Source organism: Triticum urartu, chromosome 4A (genome assembly GCF_056163025.1).
Source record: "Triticum urartu cultivar PI428250 chromosome 4A, HENAU_Tu73, whole genome shotgun sequence".
In the NCBI taxonomy this organism is placed as follows: Eukaryota; Viridiplantae; Streptophyta; class Magnoliopsida; order Poales; family Poaceae; genus Triticum; species Triticum urartu.
Genome location: NC_141876.1, coordinates 280,230,541 through 280,245,206, shown reverse-complemented (window position 1 = coordinate 280,245,206; position 14,666 = coordinate 280,230,541).

Sequence of the window (14,666 nt, the reverse complement as noted above, 5' to 3'; positions counted from 1 at the left end):
CTTTCGGTGTACGAGAGTACGTGGACACACTCTCCCTCTCTCCTTGCTATGCATATCCTAGATAGATCTCACGTGAGCGTAGGAATTTTTTTGAAATAGCATGCTATGTTCCCTAACAGTGGCATCCGAGCCAGGTCTATGCGTAGATGATATGCACGAGTAGAACACAAAGAGTTGTGGGCAGTGATCATCATATTACTTACCACCAATGTCTTATTGTGATTCGGCGGTATTGTTGGATGAAGCAGCCCCGACCAACCTTACATGACGACGTTCATGAGTCCGGTTCCACCGAGAGACATGCAACTAGTTTTGCATAAAGGTGGCTGGCAGGTGTCTATTTCTCCAACTTTAGTTGAATCGAATTTGACTGTGGCTGGTTCTTGTTGAAGGTTAAAACAGAAAACTTGAGAAATCACCATTGTGGTTTTGTTGTGTAGGTAAGAACGGTTCTTGCTAGAAGTCCGTAGCAGCCACATAAAACTTGCATCAACAAAGTAGAGGATGTCTAACTTGTTTTTGCAGGGCATGTTGCGATGTGATATGGTCAAGACATGATGTGATATACGTTATTGTATGAGATGTGTTTTGTAAAAGTTATCGGCAACTAGAAGGAGCCTTATGGTTGTCGCTTTATCATATGAAATACAAACGCCATGTAATTGCTTTACTTTATCACTACGCGTTAGCGATAGTTGTAGAAGCAATAGTTGGCAAGACGACCGCAACGCTACAATGGAGATCAAGGTGTCAAGCCGGTGGCGATGGAGATCATGACGGTGATTTGGAGATGGAGATCAAAGGCACAAGATGATGAGGGTCATATCATGTCACATATTTTGATTGCATGTGATGTTTATCTTTTATGCATCTCATTTTTCTTAGGACGACGGTAGCATTATAAGATGATCCCTTACTAAAATTTCAAGGTATAAGTGTTCTCCCTGAGTATGCACCGTTGCGATAGTTCGTCGTGCTGAAACACCACGTGATGATCGGGTGTGATAAGCTCTACGTTCACATACAATGGGTGGAAGACAGTTTTGCATATGCGGAATACTCGGGTTAAACTTGACGTGCCTAGCATGTACAGACATGGCCTCGCAACATTGGAGACCAAAAGGTCGAACGTGAATCATATAGTTGATATGATCAACATAGATATGTTCACCATTGAAAACTGCTCCATCTCACGTGATTATCGGACATGGTTTAGTTGATATGGATCACGTGATCATTTAGATGACTCGAGGGATGTCTATCTAAGTGGGAGTTCTTAAGTAATATGATTAATTGAACTTAATCTATCATGAACTTAGTCCTGATAGTTTTTGCATATCTATGTTGGAGACCAATGGCCCGTTCTACCGTTCCCTTGAATTTTAATGTGTTCCTAGATAAAGCTAAGTTGGAAGATGATGGTAGCAACTACACGGACTGGGTCCGTAACTTGACGATTGTCCTCATTGCTACACAGAAGAATTATGTCCTTGATGCACCGCTAGGTGACAAGCCCCCTCCCACTAATGTAGAAGCTTTGAATGTCTGGAAGACGCGGTCTGATGACTACTCTATAGTTCAGTGTGCGGTGCTCTATGGCTTAGAATCGGGACCTCAAAGACGTTTTGGATGTCATGGACCATATGAGATGTTCCAGGAATTGAAGTTAATATTTCAAGCGAATGACCGAGTTGAGAGATATGAAGTCTCCAACAAGTTCTATAGCTGGAAGATGGAGGAGAATAGTTCTGTCAGTGAACACATACTCAGAATGTCCGGGTATCATAACCACTTGACTCTGCTGGGAGTTAATCTTCTGGATGATAGTGTTATTGACAGAGTTCTTCAATCACTGCCACCAAGCTACAAAGGCTTCATGATGAACTATAATATGCAAGGGATGGATAAGACAATTCCTGAGCTCTTCGCTATGCTCAAAGCTACGGAGGTAGAAATCAAGAAAAAGCATCAAGTGTCGATGGTTAACAAGACCACTAGTTTTAAGAAAAAGGGCAAGGGAAAGAAGGGGAACTTCAAGAAGAATGGCAAGCAAGTTGTCACTCCCGGGAAGAAGCCCAAGTCTGGACCCAATGTACCACCCTCGATGCGACTATATCTCCCACGTGTCGAGGCACGACTTAGAGGAATAATCGCATTGAAGGCATATGTCGCAAGTTAGGCAATCTTCACAACATCCCATGTAATATAATTAACAAAAGGGGAGATAACATAGTTGGCTTACACTCGCCACGTCAATCAATTACATAAATAACATTACATCATCCAAACACTCATGGCCCGACTACGGCACCAAAATAAAAGATAACCCAACATGCGACACGGTCCCGATCACCCCAACTGGGCAGCACTACTGATCATCAGGGAAAGACACATAATATCGTTGAGAGTCCTCGTCGAACTCCCACTTGAGCTCAAGCGCGTCACCTGGAGCGGAATCATCAGGCCCTGCATCTGGTGTAATAGTAATCTGTGAGCCACAGGGACTCAGCAATCTCGCACCCTCGCGATCAAGACTATTTAAGCTTAATAGGTATGGCAAGGTAAATATATGTGGAGCTGCAGCAAGCGACTAGCATATATGGTGGCTATCCTGTTCGCAAAGGAGAGCGAGAAGAGTAGGCAAAGCGCGAACGCATAACTAAAGGACAACCTGCGCAAAACATTACTCCAACACCGTGTCCACTTCCCGGACTCCGCCGAGAAGAGGCCATCACGGTAACTCACACGGTTGATTCATTTTAATTAAGTTAAGGTTCAAGTTATCTACAACCGGACATTAACAAATTCCCATCTGCCCATGACCGCGGGCACGAATTTCGAAAGTTCAAATCCCTGCAGGGGAGTCCCAACTTAGCCCATGACAAGCTCTCACGGTCAATGAAGGAATAGACCTCCTCCCGAGACGTTTCGATCAGACTCGGGATCTCGGTTCTTCAAGACACTTCGACAGGTTAAAACAAATCCAGCAACACCGCCCGAATGTGCCGACAAATCCCGACAGGAGCTGCACATATCTCGTTCTCAGGGCACACTCAGATGAGCGCTCCATACAACTAAAACCAAACCTCGAGTTTCCCCGAGGGGGCGCTGCACAGGACTCTAGTTTGGACCAACACTCAGAGGAGCACTGGCCCAGGGGGCTAAAATAAGATGACCCTCGGGCTCCGGAAACCCAAGGGAAAAATAGGCTAGGTGGCAAATGGTAAAACCAAGGTTGGGCATTGCTGGAAAAGCTTTAATCAAGGCGAACTATCAAGGGGTTCCCATTATAACCCAACCGCGTAAGGAACGCAAAATCCGGGAACATAACACCGATATGACGGAAACTAAGGCGGCAAGAGTGGAACAAAACACTAGGCGAGAGGCCGAGCCTTCCACCCTTTACCAAGTATATAGATGCATTAAGATAACATGGCAATATAATGATATCTCAACAAGTAAATAAATGTTCCAACAAGGAACGGCCGCCAATCTTCACCTGCAACTAGCAACGCTATAAGAGGGGCTGAGCAAAGCGGTAACATAGCCAATCAATGGTTTGCTAGGACATGGTGGATTAGAGGTTTGACATGGCAATTTGGGAGGCTTGAAAGCAAGTGGTAGGCATCGTAGCATTGGCATAGCAAAAGAGCGAGCAATCTAGCATAGCAAAGATAGTAGTGATTTCAAGGGTATGATCATCTTGCCTGCAAAGTTGTCAGAGTTGACTGGATCCTCGGAAGCAAACTCAACGGGCTCCTCGTTAGAGAACTCGTCTCCCGACTCTACCCAAACAAGACAAACAAGCAAACGGAACACAATCAACCACGTGCAAAGCTCAAACAATATGATGCAAGGATGGTATGCTATGCGGGATGCGATGCGGGATGCATATGCAAGATTTGACAAGTAATGCATGAAACTAGCCTCAACTTGGAAATCCAAATGTGCCACTGGAAAGATGAGATGAAATCGCTTGAAAACGATATAAAGAACGCCGGAATCGGAGTTACGGTTTGGAAATGGCAAGCAATTCAAATATGACCACGTTCTGCGATTTACAACAAGTAGCCGTCTAAATGCAACGAGATGAACATGCTACAGCACCCAAACATGGCATAAAAATACATGGCAGGGATGAATTCATGATGATTAACAAAAGTCTAGCACTGAGCTACGGCCAATTCATCCATTAACAGGTTCAAATAAGCATGGCAAAAATGCATATGGTAAACAGATCTCAGACTTAGTGAAATTAACACTTGTCTGGAATTTCAGATCAGATAGCACTCTTCGGAGCAACAAAACTATATGCTACAGGACCTGAACATGGAAAAGTAAAGCACGGCATGGGGATACTCAAAGAGCTTAACAAAAGTCCCTTAGTGACCTTGAGCCAAAAGGGATTAGAAAATACAATTGCAAGCATGTGAACATGGCAAAAACATAATCAGTTCTCAGACTTTGTGAAAACTGGAGCATGCTGAAACAGATATCAAGTAGGCATGTTTACGAGCTCGATGCACTCACTACGGAGCAAGTCATGACAAGCTAAGCATACATCCATCAATAATACACAAATTGCAAGCTAGACATGGCAAGAACAATAGCATAGCATGCACGGATCAACTACAACATCCTCGGCAAAATCGCTAACAAGTAGACAATCTGCCCAGATTCACGAAGTAGCGAAAGTAGAGCTCGATTGAGTCAAGCTAGCGTGCTCCATAATTGCAAACAAGGACATGGATGGATAGAGCACTACAAGATTAACAAAACATCCTTACTGATCATCCTCAAAAGAGGCACAGATCACTAGGAAACAACATGAACATATGGCCATATGAGATAAACAGCTCAAGGACTTAGTGGAAATGCTAAGTCCCTGAAATCAGCATTACCAAGTGCCTCACTTTGCAAGCTTGTGCTAGTCACCACACACATCACAAAAATACATGGGTTGCACCTCTGAAAAGATGGCAAAACCCTTAACAAAACATATGTAGAGCTCATGGGCATATCATGCACACAATAATCATGGCAAAAATGACAAATAGCTAAATGGAGCAGCAGATCTGGCAATTATCTCAAGTAGCACTCTTCTAACAGCATTTCGGGCATCAAGATGAACTCAAATGAAAATGATGCAATGGAATGAAATGATGTGCTCTCTGAGAAGAACATTTTGATATGCTATATGCGCGAAATGGAGCTACGGATGCAAAGTTACGGCACGATGAACATGGCAATATGAACTAGGGTTTTGGGAGAAAGTCAACCCGAAACGGATCTCAGATCCAGATCCGGGGCACGGACTACGAGGTTCGCCGGAGAAGCACTGTTCACCGGAGCGAAGCGGGGCGTCGCCGGACTTGGGGCATGGCGGCCGGAGTTCGCCGGGGTGGCATTGGGCGGCGGGGAGGCGCGCGCCGATGCGGTGGAGACCGGGCGGCGGAGGCGCGGCGAAGCAGCGCGGCGGGGCGGCCGGAACGAGGAGGCGGCGCCGGGCGGCGATGGCGCCCACGGCGGCGCGACGAGGCGTAGGTGGCCGGCGGCGGCCGGGTCGGGGAAGGGGCGCGCGGGTGGGCGGCGCGCGGGAGCTGGGCCGGGAGGGCCTCTCACGGGCTCGCCGGGCCGTTGGTGCGGGGGCGGCGGACACTGTCCGGCGCGGGCCGGACACGTCCGGTTCGCGGCGGATCTGGGATTTAGGGTTTCGAAGAGGAGAGATCCGGATTTGGAATGGGGGAGGTATATATAGGCATAGAGGGAGCTAGGAGAGTCCAAATGAGGTGCGGTTTTCGACCACGCGATCGTGATCGAACACTCTAGATGATGGAGATGGTTTAGGTGGGTTTTGGGCCAAATTGGAAGGGTGTTGGGCTGCAACACACACGAGGCCTTTACGGTCCCTCGGTTAACCGTTGGAGTATCAAACGAAGTCCAAATGGTACGAAACTTGACAGGCGGTCTATCGGTAGTAAACCAAGGTCGCTTGGCAAGTCTCGGTCCAATCCGGAAATGTTTAATCCCCACACACAAAAGAAAGGTAGAAATGACCACCGGAGAAGAACGAAGAGCCGGAATGCAAAACGGACAACGGGGAAAATGCTCGAATGCATGAGATGAACACGTATGCGAATGCAATGCACATGATGACATGATATGAGATGCATGACAACGACAACAACACACGGAGACAAAAACCCGAAACCGAGAAAATAAAATAACTTAAGGCCGGAAACGGCAAGAGTTGGAATACATATTAGGAAAGTCATAACCGGGGTGTTACACCCAAGCCTGAAACTGAGTGCTTCTACTACAAAGGACTGGTCATTGGAAGAGGAATTGCCCCAAGTATTTGGCGGATAAGAAGGATGGCAAAGTGAACAAAGGTATATTTGATATACATGTTATTGATGTGTACCTTACCAATGCTCGTAGTAGTGCCTGAGTATTTGGTACTAGTTCTGTTGCTCATATTTGGAACTCGAAACAAGGGCTATGAATTAAATGAAGATTGGATAAGTACGAGGTGATGATGCGCGTCGGGAATGGTTCCAAGATAGATGTGATCGCTGTCGGCACGCTACCTCTACATTTACCTTCGGGATTAGTTTTAGATCTGAATAGTTGTTATTTGGTGCTAGCGCTGAGCATGAGCATTATATCTAGATCTTGTTTGATGCGAGACGGTTATTCATTTAAACCAGAGAATAATGGTTGTTCTATTTATATGAGTATATCTTTTATGGTCATGCACCCTTGAAGAGTGGTCTATTTTTGTTGAATCTCGATCGTGGTCATACACATATTCATAATATTGATGCCAAAAGATGCAAAGTTGATAATTATAGTGCAACATATTTCTGGCACTGCCGTTTAGGTCATATTGGTGTAAAGCGCATGAAGAAACTCCATGCGGATGGACTTTTGGAATCACTTGATTATGAATCATTTGATGCTTGCGTACCATGCCTCATGGGCAAGATGACTAAAACTCCGTTCTCAGGAACAATGGAGCGAGCCACTGACTTACTGGAAATAATACATACCGATGTATGCAGTCCGATGAGTGTTGAGGCTCGCGGCGGGTATCGTTATTTTTTGACCTTCACAGAGGATTTGAGCAGATATGGGTTTATCTACTTAATGAAACACAAGTCTGAAACATTTGAAAATTTCAAAGAATTTTACAGTAAAGTGGAGAATCATTGTAACAAGAAAATAAAGTTTCTACGATCTGATCGTGGAGGCGAATATTTGAGTTACGAGTTTGGCCTTCATTTAAAACAATGTGGAATATTTTTGCAACTCACGCCACCTGGAACACCACTGCGTAATGGTGTGTCCGAACGTCATAACCGTACTTTATTAGATATGGTGCGATCTATGATGTCTCTTATTGATTTACCACTATCATTTTGGGGTTATGCATTAGGGACAATTGCATTCACTTTAAATAGGGTACCATCTAAATCCATTGAGATGACACCGTATGAACTGTGGTTTGGCAAGACACCTAAGTTGTCGTTTCTTAAAGTTTGGGGTTGCGATGCTTATGTGAAAAAGCTTCAGCCTGATAAGCTCGAACCCAAATGGGAGAAGTGCGTCTTCATATGATACCCAAAAGAAACTATTGGGTACACCTTCTATCATAGATCCTAAGGCAAGATCTTTGTTGCTAAGAATGGATCCTTTCTAGAGAAGGAGTTTCTCTTGAAAGAAGTGAGTGGGAGGAAAGTAGAACTTGATGAGATAATTGTACCTTCTCTCAAATTGGAAAGTAGCTCATCACAGAAATCAGTTCCAGTGATGCCTACACCAACTAGAGAGGAAGCTAATGATAATGATCATGAAACTTCAGATCAAGTTACAACCGAACCTCGTAGGTCAACCAGAGCATGTTCCGCACCTGAGTGGTATGGCAGTCCTGTTCTGGAAGTCATGTTACTAGACCATGACGAACCTACGAACTATGAGGAAGCAATGATGAGCCCAGATTTTGATAAATGGCTTGAGGCCATGAAATCTGAGATAGGATCCATGTATGAGAACAAAGTGCGGACTTTGGTTGACTTGCCTGATGATCGGCAAGCCATAGGGAATAAATGGATCTTCAAGAAGAAGACTGAAGCTAATGGTAATGTTACTGTCTACAAAGCTCGATGTAACGCCCTCGATGCGGCTACATCTCCCACGTGTCGAAGCACGACTTAGAGGCATAACCGCATTGAAAGCAATGTCGCAAGTAAGCTAATCTTCACACAACCCATGTAATACATAAGGGAAAGAGATACATAGTTGGCTTACAATCGCCACTTCACACAAATACATGAATAAAACATTACATCAACCAAATACATAGAAGGTCCGACTACGGAACCAAAATAAAAGAAGACTACCCCAAATGCAACAAGGTCCCCGATCGACCCCAACTGGGCTCCACTACTGATCAACTAGAATGAAACAACACAAAGGACAAGATCTTCATCGAGCTCCTCCTTGAGCTTGGTTGCGTCTCCTGCTCGGTAACATCGGCACCTGCAAACTGGTTTTGGAAGTATCGGTGAGCCACGGGGACACAGCAATCTCGCACCCTCGCGATCAAGACTATTTAAGCTTATGGGTAAGGTAAAGGTATGAGGTGGAGCTGCAGCAAGCGACTAGCATATATGGTGGCTAACATACGCAAATGAGAGCGAGAAGAGAAGGCAAAGCACGATCGAGAAACTATGATCAAGAAGTGATCCTAGAACAACCTACGTCAAGCATAACTCCAACACCGTGTTCACTTCCTGGACTCCGCCGGAAAGAGACCATCATGGTTACACACGCGGTTGATGCATTTTAATTAAGGTCAACTTCAGGTTTTCTACAACCGGGCGTTAACAAATTCCCATCTGCCCATAACCACGGACACGACTTTCGAAAGTTCAAATCCCTGCAGGGGTGTCCCAACTTAGCCCGTCACAAGCTCTCACGGTCAACGAAGGATATTCCTTCTAGCGGGAAGACCCAATCAGACTCGGAATCCCGGTTACAAGACATTTCGACAATGGTAAAACTAAACCAGCAACACCGCCCGAATGTGCCGACAAATCCCGATAGGAGCTGCACATATCTCGTTCTCAGGGCACACTCAGATGAGCGCTCCATACAACTAAAACCAAACCTCGAGTTTCCCCGAGGGGGTGCTGCACAGGACTCTAGTTTGGACCAACACTCAGAGGAGCACTGGCCCGGGGGGGTAAAATAATGATGACCCTCAGGAGCGCGACTCCCAAGGGAAAAGAAAAGGCTAGGTGGCAAATGGTAAAACCAATGTTGGGCATTGCTGGAGGAGTTTTATTCAAGGTGAACTGTCAAGGGGTTCCCATTATTACCCAACTGCGTAAGGAACGCAAAATCCGGGAACATAACACCGATATGACGGAAACTAGGGCGGCAAGAGTGGAACAAAACACCAGGCATAAGGCCGAGCTTTCCACCCTTTACCAAGTATATAGATGCATTGATTAAATACGATATATTGTGATGTCCCAACAAGTAAACATGTTCCAACAAGGAACAACATCTCCATGTTCCAACAAGGAACAAACTTCAATCTTCACCTGCAACTAACAATGCTATAAGAGGGGCTGAGCAAAGCGGTAACATAGCCAATCAACGGTTTGCTAGGACAAGGTGGGTTAGAGGCTTGGTTCAACAATATAGGAGGCATGATAAGCAAGTGGTAGGTATCGCAACATGGGCATAGCAAAAGAGCGAGCAACTAGCAAGCAAAGATAGATGTGATTTTGAGGGTATGGTCATCTTGCCTGAGATCCCGCAAGGAAGAAGAACGAGTCCACGAAGAAGACACACGGACGTAGTCGAACGGGTCCTCACAAACGGAACGTTATCGGAACCAACCCGAAGAAGCAACACCGGAAAGAAGCAAACAATCATGGTAAACAACCATCACATAACATGGCATGATGCACAAACAAGTATGATGCATGTCCGGTTTAATGAGGCATGGCATGGCAAAGTGCACAAACAAACCTACAAATTAAGTGGAGCTCATTATGCAACGGAGTTGCATATTGAAGAAAACACCACATGACTTATTTAGTTCTCTCTCGTTTATGTACCCAACAAGATTAAATGTTGTTAGCATGGCAAGAGGTGAAGCAAAGAAAACTACCTATCTAGTCAAGTTTAAATGAGGCCGGAAACAACGAACAACAATTCCGGAAACTCCTCATATGCATATATTAGGTTTGGTACTGTTCTGCCCTAAACATAATTTTAGAGTTGTTAAGCATGCAAAATAAGGCCACCATGTTAAACTAGGCAAAATTCTACCCCATTTACATATAAAGTTTATTGAATTCGGAGTTACGGTTATTTAGTTATGAATTAAAGCATTTTTAACATGGCATAGGGGCAAATATATGCAAACAGTATTTTAAACATTTGGAACATGGATGAAAGTTGCATATTATTAAACTAGACAAAATTCTAAGCAACTTTCATATTAAGTTTGTTTTAACCGGATGCACGGTTGTGAAGTTATTAAATGCATGAAGTGCAAGGGTGTTTCTGTAAAAACTGCATATCTCTGGAAAATGGCTAAAATCGCAGGCAGGAAAAAAACATAACGGACTGAAACTAAGCAGAGGCCCAACAGGGAATAAAGAAAGGAAAAAAATACAAAGGAGGCGCTGGCGCCTCACCATGGGCTTCGGCCCAGTACTGTGGAGAGGTGCCGGAGGCCTTCTGGGTGCGTCTGCTGGGCCGGCTCACAGGATGCGGCCCAGGCGATGGTCAAAGGGAGCGAGACAGCGGTGCGCTGGTGCTTGGAGGCCGGCCACGCTGGCGCTGGACCAAGTCAACGGGGCGCTCGCTCGCACGGAGCTGCTGCTCGAGGCTGGGGAAGCAGAGGCTGGCGACGGCGAACTTGGTGTGGGGGAAGGAGGTCCTGTGGTGGCCCAAGGGTGCAGGGCGTCTGGGAGGCCGGATCAGGTCACGGGAGGTAGCCGGGGTCCCGTTCCCTACCGGAACAAAGTGGAGGCAGGCCGGCGACTTGGATCTCCATGCGGTGGCGGCTTCCATGGCCGGACTCGAAGGGGACGCAAGGGACGGGCGCGACGAGGCGGAGGGAGATGGGCGACACTGGCCAGAGGCGGACGTTGGGGCTTCCACGAGCGGCGGCCGTTCCTGCAGTGATGAAGTACAGAGAGAGAGATCATGAGAGAGGGACGCACGGGGAGGAAAAGGGACAGGGAGGAGAGGAGCAGGACAAGGCCGGTCCTGGACATGGTCACCGGCAGCAGAGTCGATGGAGGGCGCGGCCTGCGGGGTCTTGCTGGAGGATCTCGTTGCCGACGAGGAGGCACGGCTGGCTGCGGTTTGCTCGGGGCTGAGGCGAGCAAGGTCAAGGCCTCGATCCAACCTGGATCGAGTGCTGGCTGGTGGTTGGATGGAGGATCTTCGCAGGGAAAATGGTCGGCGCTGAAAAATTGGGAGGGAGGTAACTAGCTGTCTGGATCGGGAAGGAGGAGGCTTCGGCTTTGCAGTGGTTGGGCGGCGGCGCAAATCGAGGGGGATGGTCGGAGCGAGGTGATTGGCCTGGCGCTGAAATTGAGGAGTAGTGGGCGGCGGCGCTAGGGTAGGATCCCTAGAAATTAGGGGTTTGATCTCGGTTTAGACTAGTATATATAGCGGGTAGGTTAGGCTAGGGGCTACCTCGTCCCTCCGATCGTAATCGGGCGGTCAAAAAAATGTTCGGAAGTCCAATTAACAAAACAAAGACGTTTTGTAGATGTTTGGGGATGATCCGGACACAGCGGTAACTACTGTCCGGGTCGGGTCTGGGACAGATTTCGAACGCGCGTGGGAGGAGGTCCGCGGGCTGACGAGAGAGGTTAGGTAGGGCCTGGCGGTGAGAGGTAGTGCAGAAAGCAAAGGGCTGAGAAGATAGAAGAGCAGAGGCCCTGCGACTGTTTTCGGAGACCGAAAACGTCCGACGTTTGACCGACTATATGCCGCTATAGTTATCCGTTGAGGCATCAAACGATCTCCGAATGCGATGAAACTTGACAGGCGGTCTATCTACACTATAATAAGACCACACGTCAACTCTCACCCCATTCCGAGAACATTTTCTGGCCACTTATAAAATACTATTTCGGACATGCCGCGGGCGCGTGCAAGTGTGTCTGGGCTCAGAACGGACAACGGACGGAACTGGGAGAACCCGGGCTAATGCAAGTTTTGAAAACATGATGATGCAATGCACATGATGACATGATGAAACGCAACACGCAAGAAAATGACATGACAACGCCGGCGAATAACTGGAGGACACCTGGCACATCGGTCTCGGGGCGTCACACTCGACTTGTTGCGAAAGGTTTTTGACAAGTTCAAGGAGTTGACTATGATGAGACTTTCTCACCCATACCGATGCTTAAGTCTGTATGAATCATGTTAGCAATTGCCGCATTTTATGATTACGAAATCTGGCAAATGGACGTCAGAACTGCATTCCTTAATGGATTTCTCAAAGAAGAGTTGTATATGATGCAACCAGAAGGTTTTGTCGATACTAAAGGTGCTAACAAAGTGTGCAAGCTCCAGCGATCCATTTATGGACTGGTGCAAGCATCTCAGAGTTGGAATATACGCTTTTATAATGTGATCAAAGTGTATTGTTTTATACAGACTTTCGGAGAAGCCTGTATTTACAAGAAAGTGAGTGGGAGCTCTGTAGTATTTTTAATATTATATGTGGATGACATATTGTTGATTGGAAATGATATAGAATTTTTGGATAACATAAAAGGATACTTGAATAAGAGTTTTTCAATGAAAGACCTCGGTGAAGGTGCTTATATATTAGGCATCAAGATCTATAGAGATAGATCAAGAAGCTTAATTGGACTTTCACAAAGCACATACCTTGATAAAGTTTTTTGAAGAAGTTTAAAATGGATCAATCAAAGAAAGGGTTCTTGCCTGTGTTACAAGGTGTGAAGTTGAGTCAGACTCAATGCCCGACCACTACAGAAGATAGAGAGAAAATTAAAGTCATTCCCTATGCCTCAGCCATTGGTTCTGTCATGTATGCTATGCTGTGTACCAGACTTGATGTGTGCCTTGCTATAAGTCTCGTAGGGAGGTGCCAAACTAATCCAGGAGTGGATCACTGGACAGTGGTCAAGAACATCCTGCAGTACCAGAAAAGGACTAAGGATATGTTTCTTGTTTATGGAGGTGACAAAGAGCTCGTCATAAATGGTTACGTCAATGCTAGTTTTGACACTGATCCGGATGACTCTAAGTCACAAACCAGATCATAATAAGCCTTGCAAGTAATGTGACTAATGAGTTAGTTGCGGGATGATGTATTACAAAATGAGTAAAGAGACTTGCCGGTAACGAGATTGAACTAGGTATGAAGATACCCATGACCGAATCTCGGTCAAGTAACACACCAATGACAAAGGGAATAACGTATGTTGTCATTACGATACGACGGATAAAGATCTTCGTAGAATATGCGGGAACCAATATGAGCATCCAGGTTCCGCTGTTGGTTATTAGCCGGAGAAGGGTATCGGTCATGTCTACATAGTTCTCGAACCCATAGGGTCCGCACGCTTAACGTTTGATGACGATTTTTTATTATATGAGTTATGTGATTTGGTGACTGAATGTTGTACGGAGTCCCGGATGAGATCACGGACATGAGGAGGAGTCTCGAAATGGCCGAGAGGTAAAGATTCATATACAGGACAATGGTATTTGGACACCGGAAGTGTTTTGGGGGTACCGGGTATGTATCGGGTCACCGGAAGGGGTTTCGGGTAACCCCCGAAAACTATATGGGCCTAATGGGCCAAGAGAGGGATAGACCAGCCTCTAAAGGGCTGGTGCTCCCCCTATAGGCCAAAATAGGAGGGAAAGGAAAGGAGGGAAGGGAGAAGGAAAGGAGGGAAGGGAGAAGGAAAGGGGAGGATTACTCCTACTTGGGGTGCCCATTGCCACCCCTCTCCCTCTCCCACCTATATATATATGTGGGGGGGGCACCGCTAGAACACACAACATTGATTCCTAGCCGTGTGCGGCGCCCCCCTCCATAGTTTACGCGCCCAGTAATATTGTCGTACTGCTTAGGCGAAGCCCTGCGCGGATCACTTCACCGTCATCGTCACCACGCCATTGTGCTAATGAAACTCTCCATCGACACTTTGCTGGATCAAGGGTTCAAGGGACGTCATCGAGCTGAACGTGTGCAGAACTCAGAGGTGTCGTACGTTCAGTGCTTTGTCGGTCAGAACGAGAAGTTCGACTACATCAACCGCGTTGTGAAACGCTTCCGCTATCGGTCTACGAGGGTACGTGGACACACTCCCCCCTCTCGTTGCTACGCATCTCCTAGATAGATCTCGCATGAGCATAGGATTTTTTTTGAAATTGCATGCTACGTTCCCTAACAGTTTTAGGTGGCGGCGGTGGCGGATCTTGTGGCGACAAGTGGCAGAGGAAGAAGTGGTTGGCACTGATTTTGAGGAGGGAGGCGGCTAGAGGTAGGTGGAGGGGCTAGGCTGCCCAAAATGGAGGGGGGTGTCCATATATAGCAGGAGGGGCTAGGGTTGGGGTTTGAGGGGGTTTTCGGA